Raw genomic sequence first — 25,446 nt, 5'->3', positions numbered from 1 at the left:
CTGAACAGAAGACAATTAGCAGAGCTCTGTCCCACGCCTGCAGAAAAAGGTGGAATATCGAGGCAACACTGGAAAATTTAGTCCTCATTAGGCTCCAAAGCTTCAAAACATCCACAGAAGTTGCTGAAAGACTGTACAAGTGAGACAAGCTGGGGTCAGGAAAGACTGCCCCACAGGCAATGGGTTTCAGGGGATAAAACAATTCCTTAGGCAGCCCAGTGACATGCAGGGGAAAACACCCCAGAAACAGTAGCAGCCACAGGGCAGAACCCACTCATGTTAAGGCTCTGTCCAGAATAGTGTTTTAGCTGAGCACAGTGACCCTGTAACTAAAACTGGATTCCGTTATTGAGGAATAGGGGCGAATAAATGTTGGACAAGCAGCTAACAATCTGTCGGGGAGCCCTTTGCAGAAGTCACCGAAGGAGACTTCAGGAGAGCTTTTGCTTTCCAGATGAAACGGAAAAGTCGCAGTCTGCATAGCCCTTTGCCCTTCTCTCTTCTAGCCTTAAGTATGTGCCGAGACCAAGAAGCAGAATGCCCATCTTCCAGCATGCTGTGATGAGTGTGGGATGCAAGGCAAAGGCAAGTGGATCACAGGTTTTGTGGCCTGGTCATTGTCAAGTCACCGAACCAACATTAACAGCTGTGTCCGTGATTATATCATGTGACTAACTCCTAATTGTTTAGTCCCTGGAGTCACATTTTCTGCTGCCTCAGACGAAAATATTCATAACTGATAAAAATCCTAAATATTTGTCTTTTGGTTTGGGGTTTAGCTTCCTTTCTCCATGATCGTGTGTGTGCATGTGTGTGCATGTATATGCATATGTCTGTGTATATGTGTGTGTATGTATGCATGTGCGTGTGTGTGTCAGGAGAATGTTGTTGAAAGACTTACACCTCTGTCTTAGGCCTTCCTCACGGAAATGACAGGCAGCTTACGAAACTCCTTCAGTATAAAGTTTTCCCAAGGATCAAAAGGATCTCTAGAATTCATTTACTCCATTTTTATGTCTATATTGCCTACATCTTCTAAAGGAAATATCCTCCTCATTTTTCCATCATCTCAAAACCCATATATATGACTAGAGGTTTTTCTTAGTATTTAATTTGCGTCTTGCTGAATTATATTTCTCCTTTGTCCTTAGTGATCAAAGAGAACAGACATCCCATCTCCCTTGAGTGAAAACTGACCATAATAAATACCTCTCCAGCCTTCTCTGGCAAAATTAATGCGATTCCTTGAAACCCAGGGCCTAGAAGACAAATACTTCACCTTTGTCACCCTCTGACACTCCTGTGGACCACTTTCATGGCCTCCATATCTTACTTCTATAACTTGTCTGATGACAGAAAGAAACATGAAAAGAAAGCCTGACGAGTGTCCAGGACTGGGAGAGAACCATCTCCAACTGCCTTCAGGATTTTAGTCCTTATTTTCTAGCCTTGAAGATATTTCTCACTCTTTATTGTTTCTGACAAGGTCGGAAGCATCTTATTTGTTTAGGGAGTGCTGAGTATATGTTGAAGTTATCTGAAAAAAAAAAAAATAATAATTTCAGAAAATAGCCAGGCCCTGGCCCCAGCCTCAGAAATTCTGATTTAATTTGTCAGAACAGAATAGGGTCTCCTCATTGGCATTTCGTTAGAGCTCCTGGGTGAACCCACTGCACAGACAGGCTTGCAAACCAGTGAGCCATTGGCTCTAGCTGTTTTTTATTCTGCCTCCAGTTTGTTCTCCCAACAGGAATCCCTGTCACACCTAAGTGCTTACTGTCCATGGCCGTACCTTGCTGTATACAAACACTCAAGTCTTTCCACCTGAAAGGAAATAAAAAACAGTAAACAGACAAACAAAAAGTTAGTCTTCTGCCCTGAGAAGTCCTATAGCATTCACCCTTTTTTCCATAATAGCCAAGTTTTTGGAAAAAGCAACCTACTCACTGTTTCTTCATCTCCCACTCATTCTTCAGCCCTCAGAATTTTTAAACTGACCTCCTTCCTTATGCACCAATTACAGTCAAGGTGCCCAATCTAAAAACTACTTCTTGTTCTTATTTTACTTCAGTTCTCGGCAACAGTTCACATTACTGTCCACACTTTCCTTCTTGAAACACGTCCTTCCCTTGTCTTTAGAAAATCACACTCCTTTTCCCCGCCACCCTTATCCATTGGTTCTCTCTGCCCAACTAGTACTTTCAAAGCATGGTCTACTCCAGGCACCATCCTTGTCTCTCTCAAAAGTTTTTTTTTATTATTATTTTTAAAACTGTCTTATTTGTTTTTGAGAGAGAGAGAAAGCATGAGAGTCAAAGAGAGAGAGAGACAGAGGCTCCAAAGCGGGCTCTGTGCTGACAGCCGAGAGCCTGACAGGGCTCAAACCAGGAGATCATGACCTAAGCTGAATTCACACTCTTAACCAACTGAGCCACCCCAGTGCCCCTCCCTCAAAAATTTCTAAACACTCTCCCTGAATAATCCTAACTTCTCCCTGTCTTCAATCCCCTTGTTGAAGTGCTATCAATAGATCTATAGCTCTTCGTTCCAGTTTCCTGAGTTTCAGCCCCATGCATCTGGTTGCTTTCTGTCATGTATGCTGTCACACTTGATATCCCCAAATGGAATTAATTACTTCCCCTTCTCACATGATCCATCCACCTTCTGCTCCTGTTTTCCCTTGTCTTTATTAATGGTACCACTAATCATCCAGTCACCAAAAGCCAAAGCCCAAGAATGAGCTCAGCCTTCACTCGTGGACTTCTCTCATATTTTCACAAAATTTCATTAATTCTACTTCTATAGTATCTCTTAAAATTCCCCTCCATTTCTCATGCGTTAGTCCAAACCCTCAACTAAAAAACGATGTGTAGAATGGTCTCCAAATGGCCTGCATCCTCATGTTTCAGCTTTCTGTAATCTTTTCCACATAAACACTAGAATTTGATGACATTACTTCCCTAATTAACACACTTCAAACTTCCTGATTTCTTACAATCTGCTGTTCATTCATTGAGGCCTTTTGTGATCAGGTTTCTTTCTATCCATTTTCACCCTCACCAGGCACACTGAACTTCTTGGCATTATCTAGACAAGGGATATCCCCAAATCCTAGCATATATGATTATTCCATTGCTAGGAATATCACCAACAGCTGTCCATCTGATAAACTCCTCCTCATCTATTAAGGATGGTAAAGTCTGTTCAGGCTTTTTTATCTCCATTGTAACTCCACACCCCAGCATACCTTCCAGAGCATGGTAGGTTCTCAGTGAGTATTTGCCATATGTAACTTTCCCTGCTCACCCCCACTGCAGGCAGAGTTAAATCTAATAACTTATTAGGGTCTCTTAGCCCCATGCACATATGGTTGTAATAGTGTTCATCCTATTAGACTGTAATGATTTACTTATTTGTCTGAATCCCCTAATGAACGATCAGCTCTTTGAAGGAAGGGAATGTATTGTGCTTGCTTTAGCATTCCTATCACTGCACAGTGTCTAAAATATAGTCAACATCGCTGATTTTTCATTAATAAAAAAAATTAATTTTGTTGGTGGGGGAGAGGAGAAGAGGGGAGGAGATGGGAAAAATTTTATTAATTTATTCATAGAAGGAGTAAGACAGATAAATTGAATTGAGAGCTTTCAAAACATGAATGTGCAGCTTTCAAAAAATAAAGAGACACTCACACATTAAACTATATTTGTATTATTTCATATATATTTGCCTTTTCCAAGCTGTGCATGGAACCAATGTAAAGGAGACCAGATGATAATTGAGAGAAGACTGCATCCAGAAATGGTTCTATTTATGTGCTTGGATCTAGCTGCACAGACAAATCTTCCCCTTGGTTTTTTAGTGATGAGTCAATAAATTTCTTTTATTTAAGCCAGATTGAGTGAGATTATTTTGTCAGTGGTCCTCAAGTGTCCTACTGATAGGCAAGTTAAAGGCATCCTCTGGGGGTTAGCTCTAAAGAGGTACAGTGTGTTCCAGTTTACTATCTTTTAAACTCAACATAAATCACCTGAGCCATTTAGAGACTGATCAATCAGTTGAAATAAGATATATGATGCTTTCATTTTATTTTCCTAAAAGTAATACAGGCCAAAATTTAATGCATAATGATTTAGTTAAATGATGGTAAATGATTTCACTTTAATAACTGTGATGAAATTTTGAGAATTAAACATTTTTAATAATTGGCAAGACCAAGGCCATTGCAAAATAGTAGTTAGCTAATTATCTAGACCAGAAGTGCAAAATGCATATGTCTATAAAGGCCAGGGAGATAAAGTAAAAGAATAAAGTTCACCTGGTATCAAATACTAAGAAGTAGGTGGAGACTGTGGCCAACTGGAAATAAGATAAACAATTTGTGTAATCTGGAAACAAAGGCCAGCATTGCCCAATATTTCCTTTTTTTTTTTTTTTTTCCAAAATAAGACAAACCTACATTTAGGTGAAGATCTCCTGATTTTTAAACGTTGATGATGAGAAATTTAAAAAAGACCACTGCTGGGGCGCCTGGGTGGCGCAGTCGGTTAAACGTCCGACTTCAGCTCAGGTCACGATCTCGCGGTCTGTGAGTTCGAGCCCCGCCTTGGGCTCTGGGCTGATGGCTCAGAGCCTGGAGCCTGTTACCGATTCTGTGTCTCCCTCTCTCTCTGCCCCTCGCCCGTTCATGCTTTGTCTCTCTCTGTCCCAAAAATAAATAAACGTTGAAAAAATAAAAAAAATTAAAAAAAAAAAAAGAAAAAGACCACTGTTGAGAACCAGACCACAGTGTTCCCAGATCATATTCCTCAAGAGAAGATGTGTAAATAAGGTCGCTCCATGATCATGTCCAGAACAAGACACAGATAAGGCCACTCCATGACACAAGAATGACTAGCCATCCTCCTCTGCTGATGAACATCACCTGTTTCTGAGTAGATGCTCTTTTTCAGCAGCTGTACCTCTAGACTCACTTTAGTGTTCCTGCCTCCTAGGTATGAACTAGGAGGGTCTGAGTTGACCTAGCTTCTTGATAGCCCCAAATCCAAATCTAGTCTCCACTTCTGAGTTCCCCCTTAGAATCATCTAGCCTCTGAAATACCCTCTTAAGAACCCCTTCCCCAGATACCCCTGAGGTTTCCCCAGAGTGAAATCACCCTTGCTGTAACAATATAAAAAAACCTAATGTCCTTAACTACAGACATGTTCCTTATAGTCTCAGGCCCATTGGCTTAAAAGCAAGTACTTAGAAAATCTTTTAAAACACTGGGCTGAACATAACTGGCCTAGGAGCCAAGTTTGGCCCACAAAACACTATAGCCTTATCATCTCCACTGAAGCTGGTAACAAGAAAGGCAAAAGGGGATGTAGCAGGGGTGGGCAGATTCCTCCCCCCTTCTTCTGTTTTATATCATATGTTGTTTACTTTATCAGTAGATTAAAGGGGACTGGCAAATTAGAACATCTGGTGCATGCTGCTTAACTATAGTGATCATTTTTATGCATGTTAGGAGGGGGAACTTTACTTGATTTGAGCAAATTTATTATCAGAGCTTTCCACCTTAGACATTCCAAATTCAGTCCTCTTGGAGCTTGGAAGTCTGCTGTGTCTTAGAGGGCTTTTTCCTTTGTAATTTATTAAAATGCAAGAACAGAAATCAGGAAAAATGAGAGACCAGTAAAATGATTTCAATGTTTATAGAGGTAACCAAGATGTAATGGTTTTTCCTGACTAGAAGTCAGTTATATCTTCATTAGAGAAAGAAGATTCTAGTCCTAAAATCATATCTCATATAATTAGCAGATTAAAAAATGTATATATGTGTATATATATTTGTATATATACACATATATATGTGCATATATATGTGTATATATACACATATATAAAATGTATATATGTGTATATATACATAAAGATATATACACATATATACATATATATATACATATATACATATACACATGAAAGGCAAAGTCTGTGCTTCATGTCACTCTCCTTACCTATCTCAGTGTGGTAAAAATACATTTATTTTTAAAATTCTGCATGTATTCAGAATACAGGACTCTCAGTCAATTTTGAATGGTAAAAAAAATACCTCTCCTGTCTCTGGGTGCAGACTGGCTAACTGTAGTCTCAGTATCTTGGGGAAAAATCTATAACCACATAACATGGTTCTGAATTTTTCTTACTACTTATTCATGCACATGGTCTGTGTGGCAGGTGACAATCTGACCAAATGTTTTGCCACCACATAAGAAGGGTGACCATATTTGTAGCCTGAACTATCAGAGTCCCCATTGCCCAAAGCCCACTCAGCCAACTCCACATTTTAGAATCTCACTGGCAACATCCCCTTCCAGGTAAAAAATTCTGTCAGGTAGGATAGATTCTGCTGTGGCTACTGAATAAATCAGCAGGAGCACAGTCACCTACTACCCAGTTCACAGAAATGAGCTTTGGAGACAGATTTGCCAATAGTATTAACTAGTATTTCTTACACTCTGGCCATGCCAATTTCTTTGAGGAGCCGCTTAGGTACATGATTTACTTTATTTCTCACAACAGTCCTCTTCAATGGGTGGTATGTTAGTACAGTAAAACCTTGGGTTGCGAGTAACTTATTCTGCAAGTATTCCACAAGACAATCAAATATTTCTTTTTTTTTTTTTTAATTTTTTTTTTCAACGTTTATTTTATTTTTGGGACAGAGAGAGACAGAGCATGAACGGGGGAGGGGCAGAGAGAGAGGGAGACACAGAATCGGAAACAGGCTCCAGGCTCTGAGCCATCAGCCCAGAGCCTGACGCAGGGCTCGAACTCACGGACCGCGAGATCGTGACCTGGTTGATGTCGGATGCTTAACCGACTGCGCCACCCAGGCGCCCCGACAATCAAATATTTCTAATAAATTTTAACTTGCTAACGAGCGATGTCTTGCAATACAAAAGTAGTACGTGAGGCCAAACATCACAGGAACACAACTGAGCCAATGGTTCTTGAAATTCGCTTTGATATAAAAGTGCTTTGGATTACAAGCCTGTTTCCAGAACGAATTAGGCTCACAAGCCAAGGCTTTACTGTATCCTCACTTTATAGATGCGTAAATTGAGGCTCAGAGCTTCGGGGGGCTTTCAGTTTCACCCATTTGCTAAGTAGTGGAACAGTTATTTGAATCGAGATCTGAGTGTTACAAAAGCTAGTGCCCTTTATTATTGAATCATTTTAATCATTTAATCTGTGTTTAGGGTAAAGCTGCACCTTTGACAATGAAAGAAACACATTGCAAGTCAGCGTGCCCCATCACTGTATGACACAGCGGTTCCATTGCGGAAACTAGGTGAGTCCTTCACGTGCACAGAACAGAGCCGGCACTCCAGCACTGAGCTGCGTGGCATGCGAACACCACCACCAAATGCACAGTAGTTTTTATCTGAATAGACTGTTCAGGATGTAAACATCAGAAAATAATGAGTCAGGCTCTCCCAGGCATATGCTTCATTTTTAAGCCAAGCGTGTATAATCACTGCTACTAAATTGCCACAGTAAGAGCATGGCTTGAGGGCATAGTACTTGGGCACATGAGCAAGATGACCACCAGCGGCAATTAACAGGAATAGGCCAAGTGTCTTCACACTCTTCTTACCCCTGGGGGCTGCCAGCTATGCCCTTGTGGGGCCTGAAAGTCTAGGTGCTCTCAAACTGCGACACCTGCTCCCTTTGGAAATAGGCTGCACTTTCTTGGCTTGAATTGCCTCAGTCTCTCTCCTACAGCTCCTTTTGATCAAAAGGTGGTGGAGGGCACATCAGAATACATTAAATTGCTGGACTGTGGACATTTCATGGCCTCCCACAACCTGAGCAGGCTGGCAGTGGGATTAATGTGCACAAGGAAGGACACTTGACCCTGAGCCATGCCGGTCACTGGTGGCCTGGAGACCATGGTCCTAAAGAGCTGGACATGAGGGGGCAGTGGCCCCAGAGGCCTGGGCCCAACCACAGCCCTTTCAGAAGAGAGTGAGGCAGAACTAGTAACGGAGAGATTTTCATGAAAAATGTAATTATCTTAGAGTGTTTATGGATAGAGAGGATAAATGGCCAGATAGATATATGAATAGATATGATAAAAATGACAGATATGATACATAGAGAGATAAAACAGAGATAGTATTATACATTAGACAGTAATATTTATCAAAAGTATTTTGATATACATACTTGCATGCACAAACATGAACACAATCACAGGAAATAGAAAAAGCATTTAAAAATACAATACCATCTAAAAGCTGTCCCTTTGATAAGAGGGAAATGTAAAAGTACAATTCCTTTTTCTTCTCCTTGGTATGCCCTTGAGGAAATGACAATGAATTCCTCCCCCCACCGCTGCCCTGAGGTATAATGAACTGCCTTCAGTTTCTGCGAAACGGATTTTTATCTTTGTGGGATCCTTTGTTCCAATAATGTTATCTTTTCATTCACAGAGCTAATAGGAGTTATTACTGCAGCCCAATACAAAGATACCTCTCTCTAACACTTGTATCCCTAAAGAGTAGCATTGTGAATATTTAATCAATTGAACCATATTTTTTTTTAATGATGTAGAAGAGGACTTTTGCCTCTTCAAGCAATCAATTACAAATCTTTTGGTAAAATGTATAATTGACTTATTGTTTAAATCTACATCGGTATATACTGGGTTAATTAGAAATCTTTCTACCACAAGAGATACTCCTGCAAGTCTGAAGCCCAAGAGTGATTTTACAGGATCATAATGAGCAGATGAAGTCACCAAAGATGTAAGGTGACTCTGGGCTATAATGTGGCTAGCAAGGATTTCTAATCTCTTGTCTATTTCCTAATACCAGGGCAGGTAGAGGAGTCATTCAATGCCTCAGTCAGAATCAATGGCTGTGCAGAATTAAAGTATTAGAGAATGCTTTTAACAATGGTCCTGTAATAAAATTCCCACTGGACTGACAGTCTCTAGATTTTGAACTCCTTGAGCTCAGAGGATATGCCTGCCCATGTTCATACTTCATTACCCAGCCTGGTGCTTTGAATTGAAACGGTGCTTGGTATATGTATTTTTAACTTATTATAATACATATAAATATGATTCATGCTTTAGATAAGTGGGAGAGGAATGTGAGAGCAACACATGTGGCTCTTTGAGACTAGAAGCATCTCTCTTCCACATCCCAAATTCGAAGCTGGGGTGACAGAACTGGTATAAACAAAACAGGATAAAATTTTCACAGCTATCGGAAATAATTTGAATATTTGGAACTCGAATATCTTGTCTTGAATTCAAGTGAAACTAGACAGGCAAAAAGGGAAGGAATACAGTGCATAGAAGAGAATCAATCAATGGGCAGTAAGAGAATTTCATGTAACTACTGGCATATGCTCAAAAAATATTTTTAAAAATCTGAGGAGATCCAACATGGTGGAGAAGTGGCAAGACCCTCATCCTTCAAACACAGCAGTGCTGAGGCCATAGGACTTTGAATTCCCAGAGTCCGGGCTGCAGAGTGACAGAGATGTCTCCAGGAGCCCACGGGGACACCCTGGCGGGCCATAGGTGCATGATTGCGAAATTAGATAAAGCTGACAGCATAGACACAGAAGGGAGGTATCCCCTTCTGCAGAGAGACAAAGGGAAGAGAAAGAGAGGCTGTGAAAGTGGAGGACTATAACTGGACAAGAGAAAAACCATGGATGAGGATGGAGAAGGATCCAATCTCTAACTGTGGAGCTTTTTCCAGACTGGGCCCAGCTGCCCAGTTTGTGCACCTGGGGAGGAGGGGAGCCAACCTTGGGCTTGGTAACTAGGTCAGAGACACAGTCTGCAGAGGGAGAGACCAATCCCCTCCTTGGAGTGCTGTGGGAACAAGGTATACAGCCGTTCAAAGGACAAAGGTTCCTGCCTGTCCTGGCCAGCCAGAGGCCATTTATCGGCAGGGCAGAAGGCATTTCCCTGGAACCAGAGTACACGGAGTGGGACCCTTCAAGACATCGTAGTTTAAATCCCAGCTGAGTGCCAGGGAGGTGCGGGAGTCTGCAAAGCAAGACAAACCTCCTCGTTCATGCCCAGGGCACTGTGAGAACAGCCTGAACACAGTGGTTTGGGACACTGGACCTGGGGAAGAGATACTGGGGTGGCGCCATTTCTCTCCCCATCACCAACAAGGTGGGGCTTCAGGGAATGAACAGTGAGCCCACAGTGGAGGCAGGGCCTGCCCACACAAAACCATACCCCACTGCACCTGGTAACTGCTCCAGTATCCACTGGAGATTGACACTAACCAACCAGACAGCCCCTCAGGACAAGCACTGCCATGGGTTCCAAGGCACCCAGTGGGTTTGCATTTTCTGATTTAATTCTTGGACAATTGTTATTTTATATATATATATATATATCCTCTAATCCAGTTATTCTGGTTGTTGGTGTGTTTAAGCAGACATATTTAATCTATTCTCTTTATACCTGTTCTATATCTCCTCCTTTATTTTCCTCTCTCTATTCTCTGGATGAAGCCACATAGTTTCTCAGCCTGGTCAGTTTTCTTTTCTTTTCTTTTTCCATGCTCCTGTCATTTATTTGTTTGTATGGGACAATTGTTGTTGTTGTTGTTTGGGTGTTTGTTTGTTTTCTCCAGGGGTACTTCAATGAACAAATCAAAGCCTCCCCCACCCCCCAGTGGAGGTTCCAAAATATCACTATGAGTAGGGAGATAAAGCAACAAGAGTAACAAAAACACAGAGCAAGTAACACACTCCAAAAAACACCTCCTGAAGGGCCAGACCCTGGACAGTGTATGACACCACTTTAATATAGTGCTTGCAGGTACAGAACACATAACAAGCCTTTAAAACACATGATGAATTAAAAAATGCTGTAGATGAGGTGCAAAATAAACTAGATACAGTGACAGCAAGGATTGAAGAGGCAGAGGGGAGAATAAGTGAAATAGAAGATAAAATTATGGAAAAAGATGAAGTTGAGAAAAAGATTAAAAAATTCTAGATCATGAGGGGAGAATTGGAGAACTAAGTAATTCAATGAGACATAATAATATCCATATCATAGGAGTTCCAGAAGAAGAAGAGAGAGAAAAAGGGGCAGAAGTTGTACTTGAACAAATCATAGCTGAGAACTTTCCCAATCTGGGGAAGGAAACAGACATTGAAATCCAGGAGGCACAGAGAACTCCCTTCAGATGTAACAAGAATCAATCTTCTGCATGGCATATTGTAGTGAAACTAGCAAAATACAAGATAAAGAGAGTTCTGAAAGCAGCTAGAGAAAAACAGTCCTTCACCTACAAGGGTAGACACATAAGGGTAGTAGCAGACCTATCCACTGAAACTTGGCAGGCCAGAAGGGAGTGGCAGGAAATATTCAATGTGCTGAATAGGAAAAATATGCAGCCAAGAATCCTTTATCCAGCAAGGCTGTCATTCAGAATAGAAGGAGAGATAAAGGTTTTCCCAGACAAACAAAAGCTGAAGGAGTTTATCACCACTAAAACAGCCCAACAAGAAATCTTAAAGGGGACTCTGTGAGTGGAATCTTGCAAAGGCCACAAAGGGCCAGAGACATCACTACAAACATGAATACTACAGATAACACAATGACACTAAATCCATATCTTTCAATAATAATGCTGAATGTAAATGAACTAAATGTTCCAATCAAAAGACATAAGGTACCAGAATGTATTAAAAAAAAAAAAAAGAAAAAAACAGGACCCATCTATTTACTATGTACAAGAGACCCATTTTAGACCTGAGGACACCTTAAGATTGAAAGTGAGGGCATGGAGAACCATTTCTCATGCTACTGGAAGTCAAAAGAAAGCTGGAGTCACCATACTTATACCAGACAAACTAGATTTTAAACCAAAGGCTGTAACAAGAGATGAAGAAGGGCATTATATCATAATTATGGGGTCTATCCATCAAGAAGAGCTATCGATTATAAATGTCTATGCACCCAATTCGATAGCACCCAAATAGGTAAAACAATTAATCACAAACATAAGCAATCTTATTGATAAAAATGTGATAATTGCAGGGGATTTTAATACTCCACTTACAAAAACAGACAGATCATCTAGGCAGAAAATCAATAAAGAAACAATGGCCTTAAATGATACACTGGACCAGATGGACTTGACAGATATATTCAGAACTTTTTATCCAAAAACAGCAGAATTCACATTCCTTTTTTTTTTTTTTTAAATATTTTTTTCAACGTTTATTTTATTTTTGGGACAGAGAGAGACAGAGCATGAACGGGGGAGGGGCAGAGAGAGAGGGAGACACAGAATCGGAAACAGGCTCCAGGCTCTGAGCCATCAGCCCAGAGCCCGACGCGGGGCTCGAACTCCCGGACCACGAGATCGTGACCTGGCTGAAGTCAGACGCCCAACCGACTGCGCCACCCAGGCGCCCCTCACATTCTTTTTGAATGCACATGGAACATTCTCCAAGATAGATCACATATATGGAAACAAATGAAAATGAAAACATGGCAGTCCAAACCCTTTGGGATTCAGCAAAGAGAGTCCTAAGAGGATAATACATTATAGTCCAGGCCTATCTCAAGAAACAAGAAAAATCCCATATACAAAATCTAACAGAACGCCTAAAGGAACTAGAAGCAGAACAGCAAAGAAATCCCAAGGCCAGCAGAAGAGAAATAATAAAGATTAGAGAAGAAATAAACAGTATAGAATCCAAAAAAAAAAAAAAAAAGAACTGTGTAACAGATCAGTGAAACTACGAGCTGTTTTTTTGGAAAAAATAAACCAAATTGAAAAATCCTTAGGAAGACGTCTCAAAAAGAAAAGGGAGAGGACCCAAATAGATAAAGTCACAAATGAAATAGGACTTATCACAACCAATCCCTCAGAAATACAAGCAATTATCAGAGAATACTATAAACAAATATATGCCAAAAAATGGACAACCTGGAAGAAATGGACAAATTCCTAGACACCCACACACTACCAAAACGCAAATGGGAAGAAATAGGAAATTTGAACAAACCCATAATTAGTGAAGAAATTGAATCAGTTATCAAAAATCTTCCAACAAATAAGAGTCCTGGACCAGATGGCTTCCCTGGGGAATTCTACCAGACATTTAAAGCAGAGTTAATACCTATTCTTCTCAAGCTGTTCCAAAAACATAGAAACAGAAGGAAAGCTTCCAGAGTCATTCTACGAAGCCAGAATTACCTTGATTCCCAAACCAGACAGATACCCCCCCAAAAAAGGAGAATTACAGGCCAATATCCCTGATGAACATGGATACAAAAATTCTCAACAAGATACTAGCAAATCGAATTCAACAGCATATAAAAAGAATTATTCACCATGATCAAGTGGGATTCACTCCTGGGCTGCAAGGCTGGTTTGATATTCATAAACCAATCAGTGTGATACATCACATTAATAAAAGAAAAGATAAGAACTATATGATCCTGTAAATAGGTACAGAAAAAGCATTTGACAAAATACAGCATCCTTTCTTAATAAAAACCCTTAAGAAAGTTGGGATAGAAGGAGCATACCTAAACATCATAAAAGCGATATATGAAAAGCCTACAACTAATATCATCCTCAATGGGGAAAAACTGAGAGCTTTCCCCCCTGAGATCAGAAACACGACAGGGATGTCCACTATCAAAACTGTTGTATAGCATAGTGTTGGAAGTCCCAGCATCAGCAATCAGACAATGAAACAAAATAAAAGGCATCACAATTGGCAAAGAAGAAGTCAAACGTTCACTTTTCACAGATGACATGATACTTTACATGGAAACCCCAAAAGACTCCACCACAAAGCTGCTAGAACTGATACATGAAAAATAAATGAAAAAAAAAAAAAGAACTGATACATGAACTCAGCAAAGTCGCAGAATACAAAATCAATGTGTAGAAATCGGTTGCATTTCTATACACCAATAATGAAGGCACAGAAAGAGAAATCAAGAAATCAATTCTACTTACAGTTTTGCCAAGAACCATAAACTACCTAGGAATAACCCTAACCAAAGAGTTAAAAGATCTGTATGCTGAAAGCCAGGAAACTTATGAAGGAAATTGAAGAAGACAAAAAAAAATTGGAAAAACATTCCATGCTTGTGGATTGGAAGAATAAATATTGTTAAAATGTCAATACTACCCAAAGCCATCTACACACTCAGTGCAATCCCAATCAAAATTACACAGGCATTCTTCTCAAAGCTAGAACAAACAATCCTAAAATTTATATGGAACCACAAAAGACCTCAAATAGTCAAAGTAATGTAGAAAAAGAAAACCAAAGTGGGAGGCATCACAATTCCAGACTTTAGCCTCTATTGCAAAGCTGTAGTCATGAAGACAGTATGGCATTGGCACAAAAACAGACACACAGACCAATAGAAGAGAATGGAGAACCCAGGACTGGACCCACAAATGTTTGGCCAACTAATCTTTGACAAAGCAGGAAAAAGTATCTAATGGGAAAAAAAGACAGTCTTTTTAGCAAATGGTGCTGGGAGAACTGGACAGAAACATGCAGAAGAATGAAATTAGACCACTTCCTTACACCATTCACAAAAATAAACTCAAATGGATGAAAGACCTAAATGTCAGACAGGAAAACATCAAAACCCTAGAGGAGAAAACAGGCAACAACCTCTTTGACCTCAGCCACAGAAATTTCTTGCTGGATATGTCTCCAAAGGCAAGGGAATTAAAAGCAAAAATGAACTATTGGAACCTTATCAAGATAAAAACCTTCTGCACTGCAAAGGAAATAATCAACAAAACTAAAAGGCAACCAATAGAATGGGAAAAGATATTTTCAAATGACATATCGGATAAAGGTTAGTATCCAAAATCTATAAAGAACTTACTAAACTCAACACCTGAAAAACAAATAATCCAGTGAAGAAATGGAAAGAAGACATGAATAGACACTTTTCCAAAGAAGATATCCAGATGGCCAAAAGACACATGAAGATGCTCGTCACTCATCATTAGGGAAATACAAATCAAAAACACGAGATACCACCTCACACTGGTCACAGTGGCTAAAAGTAACAAATCAGGAAACAACAGATGCTGGTGAGGATGTGGAGAAACAGGAACACTCTTGCACTGTTGGTGGGAGTGCATACTGGTACAACCACTCTGGAAAATAGTGTGGAGTTTCCTTGAAGAATTAAAAATAAAATTACCCTAAAACCCAGAAATAGCACTACTAGGAATTTATCCAAAGGACACAGGAGTGCTGATTCATAGGGGCACTTGTACCCCAATGTTTATAGCAGCACTATCAACAATAGCCAAATTATGGAAAGAAACTAAATGTCCATCAGCTGACGAATGGATAAAGAAGATGTGGTTTATATATACAATGGAATACTACTTGGCTATGAGAAAGAATGAAACTCTGCCATTTGCAGCAACATAGATGGAACTGGAGGGTATTATGCTAAGTGAAATAAGTCAGTCAGAGAAAGATAGATATCATATGTTTTCACTCATATGTGGAACTTCAGGAACTTAACAGAAGACCATGGGGGAAAGGAAGGGGGAAAAAATAGATACAGAGAGGGGGGTAGGTAAACCATAAGAGACTCTTAAATACAGAGAACTAAGGGTTGATGGGGGGTGTGGTAGGGGAGAGGGGGAAATGTGTTATGGGCATTGAGGAGGGCACTTGTCGGGATGAGCACTGGGTGTTGTGTGTAAGTGATGAATCATGGGAATCTACCCCCAAAACCAAGAGCATACTGTCCACACTGTATGTTAGCCAATTTGACAATAAATTATATTAAAAATAAAAATAAATAAAATAAAACAAAATAAATAGATGATAGATAGATAGATAGATACACAGATAGATACATAGATAAATATTTTAAAATCTGAATTGGGCCCAAAGTGGTTTTTCTTTCGTCATTTACACTGAAATTTAAAGTTTTATGTGTAATTGAATATGGGATCTTTAAAAGCAAATTCAATTTCTTAAACTGAAATCATTCCACGAAATGGAGAAAAGAATGTTGCATATCAAAGAAAAAAACTTGGGAATATGGCTGAGGTCATAGACTGAGTTTCCTAAGCCTGGGGCACACTCTTCTTCTCTAATCACAGCTTTGCCCAATGTCCCTCATCCCATCCCTACACTGACTCTAGACTTCACATACAACCAGCTCTTCTCAGTGGTCCATCTGAGGATAATAAACTTTTGTCATGTTTTTGATCTTATTAAATCAGATCTAGCCTAAATCTGCATGAGATATCGTTAATGCACATTGAAAACATTGGATGTTTCAACTATCTTAGTCAATTCTCAACATGGTATTCTTTTAAACTTAATGATTCTTTTGCTCAAACACATTCAGTGGCTCCCTACTGCAGAAAGGAAATGGGAAAGCCTTTCCAGTGGCCTTCATGTGTCTGTATCTCTGTATTCTCACCCTCTCCTTCCTCTCCACACTGCTTATTATGTTCTAGTCCTACCAGCATCCTTGGAAAGTCTGCTACCAGCCAGCTCCTCCCTTGGAATCTTTGTTCAAATGTCATCTTCTCAATGACCACCCCATTTTAAAATGTAACCACTCCAAACCACACCCCATGCTGACCCCCTTTATCTTGCTCTATTTTCTTTTTATTATTTAAATTTTAGTTAACATACAGTGCAATATTGGCTTCAGGAGTAGAATTCAGTGATTCATCACTTACAAACCGCACCCAGTGCTCTATTATACTGGTTTCTCCAGTTTATTTACACTTTAAATATACAGTAAAACCTTCGGTTGCAAGTAACTTGTTCTGCAAGTGTTCCACAAGACGACCAAACATTTCTAATAAATGTTAACTTGATAAACGAGTGATGTCTTGCAATATGTGATGTCAGATGTCACATGATGTCACAACTGAGCCAATGGTTCTTGAAATTCGCTTTGATTTACAAGTGCTTTGGATTACAAGCATGTTTCTGGAATGAATTATGCTCACAAACCAAGATTTTACTGTACTTTACAATTTATTTTTTTACTATTGTGCTTATTGCTTATTTTCTATTCTTCACCCATTAGAATGTGAGCAATACAAGAGCAGTGATTTTTGTCATTTTTAAAAACTTATGTATCCTAAAATGCTTGGAAGAATGTCTGACATATGGAAGTTATTTGATAAATATTTATTGATAAACAAAGGAAGAAATATGTTCAGTATTTATTATCATTTACTAAATATAAAAATAATATGAAATAATGAAATTATTTCATGAAATAATATGAAATTCAAAGTTAATTATATGTGATTCTCCAGACTTTGGGTCTTATTTCCATAAATAGATGTTCCACTGAGATGTAGAGGAAAGAAACTGGCTTGGGTATCACCTATAACTGTGTTCAAATCACAGTTCTTCCCCTTACTACTTTCGCCATAGGGAAAGTTAAGTAAATTTCTGTGGGCTTTAGTAATCCCCTTTGTCAAATGGCAGTGATGTAGATATTCAATGAGCAAGTAGCACAGTTCCTGATGCAATGGGCACATCATAAACATGAGTCTCTTCATTTTCTCTTCCTCTAATCCCTCAGCAGTTCCCACAAAGTAGGAGACAAAAAGGAAAGTTGAAAGTACTTGTAGAGATCCATAGTGTGTCCCCAAACCTCTCTGCACAAGGAATTATGCAGCAGAGTGGGGAAAATGTTAAGAGGCACGTATCAAACCTCTTCTAACTCTTCTTCACTGGAGGACCTGGCCAGTGGGGATACTGAGAATGAGAACAGGCAAGAGCACACCTTACCCCTGACTGTGGTGACAGAAGTTACAGACTGAACATGGACAAGATAGTGGTGGAAAATGCTGACCACTCAGAGCCATAGAAACCCAACTAAACATCATCAAAGCAAAAACATGAACCCAGATGCCAAAGCTTAAGTGAAAGGATTAAAGAGGAAAAGGGGTCAAGAACAAGAAGGTTAAAAGTGACTAGAGGTAAATGGACTCAGTGAAAGTCATTGCAGGCAGCCATGTCCTGCAGCTGCATTGAAAGGGCTGACTGGAGAAGGTGTTTCTGGAGGTGGAGTGGCCCAAGTCTGTTAGAAAGTCCTGCACATAATGAACAGCATCCCCCACGGCCATGCCAGGCCCTTCTCTGGCAGTCTGGAGATTTTTTTCTACACTGATACTGTTTTTACACTTCTATAGAAGACTTTTAGCCTAGAGAAACTAGAAAAAGAGGCAGGATAGGGAAATATTAATTTTCTTCCTCAAATCAGAGAGAATATTACTTGATAACTCTGAAGCCAGAAAGAAAATTAAAGTAAAAATATGCTTCAAAAAATGCAGTAAATTTTAATCAATGTACATGGACACAATGAAAAATCATCAGCAAGTCAGTGAATGAGTATTTATTGAGTAAATGCCCTCAAGATGTATAACCACACTCCACACCTCTCATGCAAACACCACTTCCAGCTTTGATCTCTCATGTTAACTCCCACATTAGGAGTGATATTGATTGAGAAATCCTTTCAATAATATCAATGCAATGTCTGTATTGTTACTAGTTTTTGTAATCTTAGACATGAATATGATATCTTTTGTATTTAATAAGTAGCTAACCTGTTAAATTCCATAAAATTTATTAACAAAATAATGAACTCACTACTACTAACAGTAGTAAAACCAGGTGCCAGTCAGAGAGCTGAATAGTGGGCTCACAAGGCACCAGCATCCTCTCCTGGGGCTACTGGGCCTAGAATCTGGCTCTCACTTAGCAGGGTCAGAAATTGACTTTATAAAATCATCTGGTGATAATTTTTTTTTTAATTTTTTTTCAACGTTTATTTATTTTTGGGACAGAGAGAGACAGAGCACGAATGGGGTAGGGGCAGAGAGAGAGGGAGACACAGAATCGAAAACAGGCTCCAGGCTCTGAGCCATCAGCCCAGAGCCCGACGCGGGGCTCGAACTCACGGACCGCGAGATCGTGACCTGGCTGAAGTCGGATGCTTAACCGACTGCGCCACCCAGGCGCCCCTCATCTGGTGATGATTGATTTCTACTAAAGAAATTCACAAAACAGGTAAATTCAGATTTTCAAATTTAGGAAGAATCATAATAATCATTGAAGTCAATAATCCCCAAAGAATGTTCTGTGAAACATTAGTTCCTCAGGATGTTAATAATTTTCCTTGGGGGAAGAGTGCCTGGGTGGCTCAGTCAGGTGTGTGACTCTTGATCTTGACTCAGATCATGATCTCCCGGTTTGTGGGTTGGAGCCCCGCATTGGGCTCTGTGCTGGGCATGGACCCTGCTTAGGATTCTCTCTTTCCCTCTCTCTCTGCCCCTCCCCCTCTCAGTAATAATAATAATAATAATAATAATAATTTTCCTTCGGGGAAATACTGAGGTTCAAGTAAGTTTAGGAAATTCTAGGCTAAATAATGTTAAACATGTTCCTTTATCACAGACCTTCCCAGTCTTTCAAATCTAAAATTCTATATGAACCACAAAGAGAATCTCAAACAGTATGAAGTTCCCATATACCCTCTTAACCTTCCCTCTGCCTTAGTTTCTACTATTAACATGCATACATTGGTGTACATTTGTTAAAATTGATGAACCAATATTGATGCATTATTTTTAGCTGAAGTCCATAGTTCGCATTAGGTGTCACTCTTCAGGTTGTACATTCTGAATTTTGACAAATGTATAATGAGCTGTATCCACCACTGCAGTATCATACAGAAGAATTTCAATGCCCTAAAACTCTCTTGTGCTCTACCTATTCATCCCTTCCTCTCTCCCCAAACACCTGGCAACTTCTGATCTTTTTACTGTCTCCACACTGTGCCCTTCCAGAATATCATATAGTTGGAATCATGTGGGATATTCTTTTCTTTTACTCAATAATAATATGTATTTAAGGTTCATTCAGACTCTCGTGGCTTCATAGCTCATTTCCTTTTATTACTGAATCCAATGTATGGATGCCCCACAGTTAGCTTACCTATTCACCTGTTGAAGGACTTCTTGGTTGCTTCTAAGCTTTGACAACTATGAATAAGGCTGCTAAAAACATTTATGTGAAGGTTTTTCTGTGAATATAAGTTTTTAATCCATTTGCATAAATACTAGGGGAGCAATTGTTGGATCATATTTTTGTAAGAAGCTTCACTCTATCTTCCAAAGTAGCTGTGGCATTTTGCATTCTAACCAGCCATGAATGGGCTGTTGCTCCACATCTTCACCAGCATTTGGTATTGTCACTGTTTTGGATTTTAGCCATTCTAAGAGGTAGGTAGTGGTATCTTTTTGTTGTTTTAGTGTGGAATTTCCTAATGACATATGATGTGGAATAAGTGTAAAGATAAAATAATCAGCATTTCATATGATCATTTGCCACCTCTATATCTTCTTTGGTGAGATATACAGATATTTTGCTTATTTTTTTTATTGTTTTGCTCTTTTCTTATTGTTGAGTTTTAAGAGTTATTTGTATATTTTGGATACTTATCCATTGTCAGATGTATTTTGCAAATATTTTTCCCAGTCTGTGGCTTGTTTCATTCTCCGAACAGAGTGTTTTTGCAGGGCAGAAGCTTTTAATTTCAACGAAATCCAACTTATAAATATTTTTAAGGTGGATCATGCTTTCAATGTTTTATCTAAAAAGTCATTGCCAAACCCAGTTCACTTAGATTTTCTCCTATGTCAACTTTTAGGAGTTTTATCATTTTACATTTTAAATTGAAATCTAGGATCCATTTTGAGCTGATTTTTGTGAAAGGTGTAAGGTCTGTGTCTAAATAATTCTTCTTCTTCTTCTTCTTCTTCTTCTTCTTCTTCTTCCTCTTGCATGTGGATGTATAGTTATTCTAACAGATTGAGCACTGCTCTGTTTTAAGACTTTTATTTTGAAGGAGACAATTGGGAAAATGCTGACCTAATTTCTGTTTCAATTGTAGAAGTGAAGAAATTGAAATACGGAGAGGTGAATTATTTTCTCAAGGTCAAACAACACATTAGTATGCTGAATCAAGACTAAACACTGATTTACAAAACAGAATTTCGATTTTAATTTCCAATGGCACATATCTTTTCAATGACTGGTGTACTTGTGTCTGTTGCCTTGTTCCTTTCAAGTTGAAAGTTTTTCCCATATAGATTAAATAATCAGATGATTATTTGGTGAAACAGATCAAACGTTTCATCTGGGTAGTGGTGTAATCTGGATATTTTGTTTCCTATTTTGCTCTGTAGTCTCCTTTTCTAGTGACATATATTCTCAAATCTCTCAGAGATGGTGTCTTTTTCCTTAGTCACAATATATACGTGTATAAGATTAAAGAAAATTAAACATATGAAAGTTGTATGTGTGTATACACACACACACACGTATAATCTTTAATTTTCTTTCTCCTTGATTATATATACCACAATACTTAGGTATTATTACTTGAGGTATAACATCATTAATAAGCATACAATTTATCTTACACCAGTTACTGTTAATGCTAATAAATTCAACATTCAGTTCAATGCATTTTTACTGAGCTCTTTGAATCTTGGAGCTCTTTTACTGAGCTCTATGAAGGAGGGTGGAGATTTCAGAAATACCTGAAGGATTTTTGTTTGTCTGTTTGTCTGTTTGTTCTGTTTTGTTGATAAAGTTTTCAAAGATTCTCCCATGTCTTGGTTGAGCTTTGGAAATATTTCAAAATCTTATCTCTTATGTAGTTACCACTACAGACAGTTAATTTTTTTCATTTATGTTGACTTTTTTGACATTGTACCTAAATTCTAGAAGTTAAGACTACTTGGGCCTGATGATCCCTGGGGGACTGTCAAGAGAAAGGAGTCACCCTTCCTTTGGCTCTAACCATTTCCCCCAAATACATATTTTAATAAGTTCTGTGAATGTAGTATCTCCAATATCCAATTATAGGCTAGTCTATTTTTATGGGCAGCAAGTACTGAAAAACATTCTAAAACTATTCTTTCTATTCCATATTCTTTTTCAGGTGTTCAAATAAGTGAAGCTAGAATTACAAATAGCTACTTCACTTAAGTACATGTATTAATTACCCTTGGATAGGAGGAATTCACCCATGTCATCTCTAGATAAAGTAAATCAGTTTCCCAGAGTGAGACCTTATTGCCACTCAGACCATAGCATTGAATCACTGTCTCTGCTGGACATCACCTGAGGGGTCTAATTACTTTTTCCAAAACCCAATTATCTTACCAGATTGCAAGGTATCTTACTTTAGCAATTGGATGTTTTGAATTGTGGGTGTAAAAACCCCCATCATCTATAAGAAATCTAGAACAGAATTTGTCTGAGTTCATACAATTGACACTAATAAAGTTTCAGTGAAAAGGAACAAAAAAACACCAAATTTTAAGACAATAACATTGACTATCTGCTTAAACCAGCCAGGAACTGGAGGAATAAAAGAATGTAGTAAGCAACAAGACAAAACCCTGCACATAGTTGATGTTCAATAAAAAAATTTGTTAAGTTGAATGGACTTGAGTTAATTCATGGTTGAATTATAGACACTTAAGGACTTATGCCATATATGTGTAAAAGAGGTAGATGTAATTTAGACACCAGAAGTGTGGAAAACCAAGCTTACATTTTATTAATTTAGTTTTAATATTTATTTTTAAAATAATTTTATTATAAAATATGTTAAAACATACATTAAAGTAGAAGAAATTGTATAATAATAATATATATTATAATATATATCACATACATTATACATATACATATATATTACATACATTAAAGTAGAAGAAATTGTATAATATTATAATAATAAATCAACCAGCTTCAACAATTATAAATACATTGTCAATCTTGTTTCATCTATACTTCCCCACCCCTACCCATCTGCTGCACAAAATAATTATTTTCACTAAATTTAGAAGGTCGTGTACCATTACACAAATCTAGTTTTAGAACATTTCTCTAACCTCCCAAAAGTTCCCTTGTGTTGATTTGGAGTCAGTCATACTTCCAACCTCAGATCTAGATAAACACTAATCTACTTTCTGTCTCCATAGATTTGCCTTTTCTGGACATTGTATATAAATGGAATCATACAGTATGTAGTACAATGTTTCAGAGGTTCATCTAATTTTATGGCATGTATCAGTTTCATTCTTTTCATTACCAAATAGTCTTCCATTGTAGGGACATACTACATTTTGTTGATCCATTTGCCCTTTAACATACATTTAATGTAAGAAAGTGGTCTAGTTTCATTCTTCTGCAAGTTGCTGTCCAGTTCTCCCAGAACGATTTGCTAAAGAGACTGTCTTTTTTCCATTGGATACTCTTTCCTGCTTTGTCAAAGATGAGTTGGCCATACATTTGTGAATCCAATTCTGGGTTCTCTATTCTATTCTATTGGTTTATGTGTCTGTTTTCATGCCAATACCATACTGCCTTGATGACTACAACTTTGTAGACAGGCTAAAACCCAGGATTGTGATGCCTCCAGCTTTGGTTTTCTTCTTCAACATTACTTTGGCTATTTGGGGTCTTTTGTGGTTCCATAAAAATTTTAGGATTGTTTCTTCTAGCCCTGAGAAGAATCCAGTGCAACTTTCATTGGGGTTGCATTGAATATGTAGATTGCTTTGGGGAGTACCAACATTTTAACAATATTTGTTCTTCCAATCCATAAGCATGGAATGTTTTTCCATTTCTTTGTGTCTTCTTCAATTTCTTTCATAAGTTTTCTATAGTTTTCACGGTACAGATCTTTTACCTCTTTGTTTAGGGTTATTCCTAGGTATTTTATGGTTCTCAGTGCAATTATAAATGGGATCAATTCCTTGATGTTTCTTTCTGTTGCTTCATTATTGGTGTATAGAAATGCAACCCATTTCTGTACATTGTTTTATATCCTGCGATTTTGTTGAATTCATGTATCAGTTCTAGCAGTTTTTTGGTGGAGTCTTTAAGGTTTTCTATGTAGAGTATCATCACTCTCTTATACCATATACAAAAATAAGCTCAAAAAGGATGAAATACCTAAATTTCAGACAGGAAACCATCAAAACTTAGAAAACAAGCAATAACCTCTTTGACCTCAGCTGCAGCAATTCTTGCTCAACACATCTCCAAAAACAAGGGAAATAAAAGCAAAATTGAACTATTGAGACCTTATCAAGATAAAAAGCTTCTGCACAGCAAAGGAAACAATCAACAAAACTAAAAGGCAACCAATAGAATGGGAAAAGATATTTTCAAATGACATATCGTATAATGGGTTAGTATCCAAAATCTATGAGCGTATCAAACTCTACACCCCAATAAAAGAAATAACCCAGTGAAGAAATGGGCAGACCAACATGAATAGACATTTTTCCAAAGAAGATATCCAGATGGCCAAAAGACACATGAAAAGATGCTCAACGTCACTCATCATCAGGGAAATACAAATCAAAAACACAATGAGATACCACCTCACACTGGTCACAGTGGCTAAAAGTAACAAATCAGGAAACAACAGGTGCTGGTGAGGATGTGGAGAAACAGGAACGCTCTTGCACTGTTGGTGGGAATGCAAACTGGTGCAGCCACTCTGGAAAATAGTATGGAGTTTCCTTGAAAAATTAAAAATAAAATTACCCTAAAACCCAGAAATAGCACTACTAGGAATTTATCCAAAGGATACAGGAGTGCTGATTCATAGGGGCACTTGTACCCCAATGTTTATAGCAGCACTATCAACAATAGCCAAATTATAGAAAGAACCTATATGTCCATCAACTGATGAATGGATAAAGATGTGGTTTATATATACAATGGAATGCTACTTGGCAATAAGAAAGAATGAAACCCTGCCATTTGCAGCAATGTGGATGGAACTGGAGGGAAAAGTGGGTGATGGACTTTGAGGAGGGCACTTGTTGGGATGAGCACTGGGTGTTGTATATAAGTGAGGAATCACAGAAATCTATGCCCAAAACCAAAAGTACACTGTATACAATGTGTGTTAGCTAACTTGACAATAAATTATATTAAAAAATAAAAATAAATTAATAATGGGTGGATGGATAAATAAATAAATAAATAAATAAATAAATAAACCAATTCAAAAAATAAAAATAGAAGGATTGGAATGATTAACAAAAGAATGAAATTTGGGAAATCCTCAAATATTTTGATATTTTAAAAACACACTTTTAAATGACCCATTGCTCAGGGTGCCTGGGTTATTCAGTTGGTTAAGTGCCCAACTTCAGCTCAGGTCATGATCTCATGGTTAATGGGTTTGAGCCCCACGTCGGGCTCTGTGCTGACAGCTCAGAGCCTGGGGCCTGCTTCGGATTCTGTGTCTCCCTCCCTCTCTCTGCCCCTCCCCTGCTCACACGCTGTCTCTCTCTGTCTCAAAGATA

General features: G+C 38.5%; 1 long non-coding RNA gene across 1 annotated transcript in view; it reads right to left on the bottom strand.

Moving 5' to 3' along the window:
- Nucleotides 1-1,448: 1,448 nt before the first annotated feature.
- The window catches only part of LOC125155849 (uncharacterized), a 44,814-nt gene continuing 20,816 nt past the window's right edge, over nucleotides 1,449-25,446 (bottom strand). Inside the window, exons 3-4 of the long non-coding RNA XR_007148379.1 lie at nucleotides 1,793-1,824; nucleotides 1,449-1,537 (exon numbers count right to left, since the gene is read on the bottom strand). This is a non-coding gene — a long non-coding RNA (uncharacterized LOC125155849). The remainder of the gene's footprint in view (nucleotides 1,538-1,792; nucleotides 1,825-25,446) is intronic.

The sequence above is a fragment of the Prionailurus viverrinus genome, chromosome F1 (assembly GCF_022837055.1).
Source record: "Prionailurus viverrinus isolate Anna chromosome F1, UM_Priviv_1.0, whole genome shotgun sequence".
Taxonomy (NCBI): Eukaryota; Metazoa; Chordata; class Mammalia; order Carnivora; family Felidae; genus Prionailurus; species Prionailurus viverrinus.
Note: the sequence above shows the minus strand (reverse complement) of the source record. Positions and strands in the feature narration are given on the sequence as shown.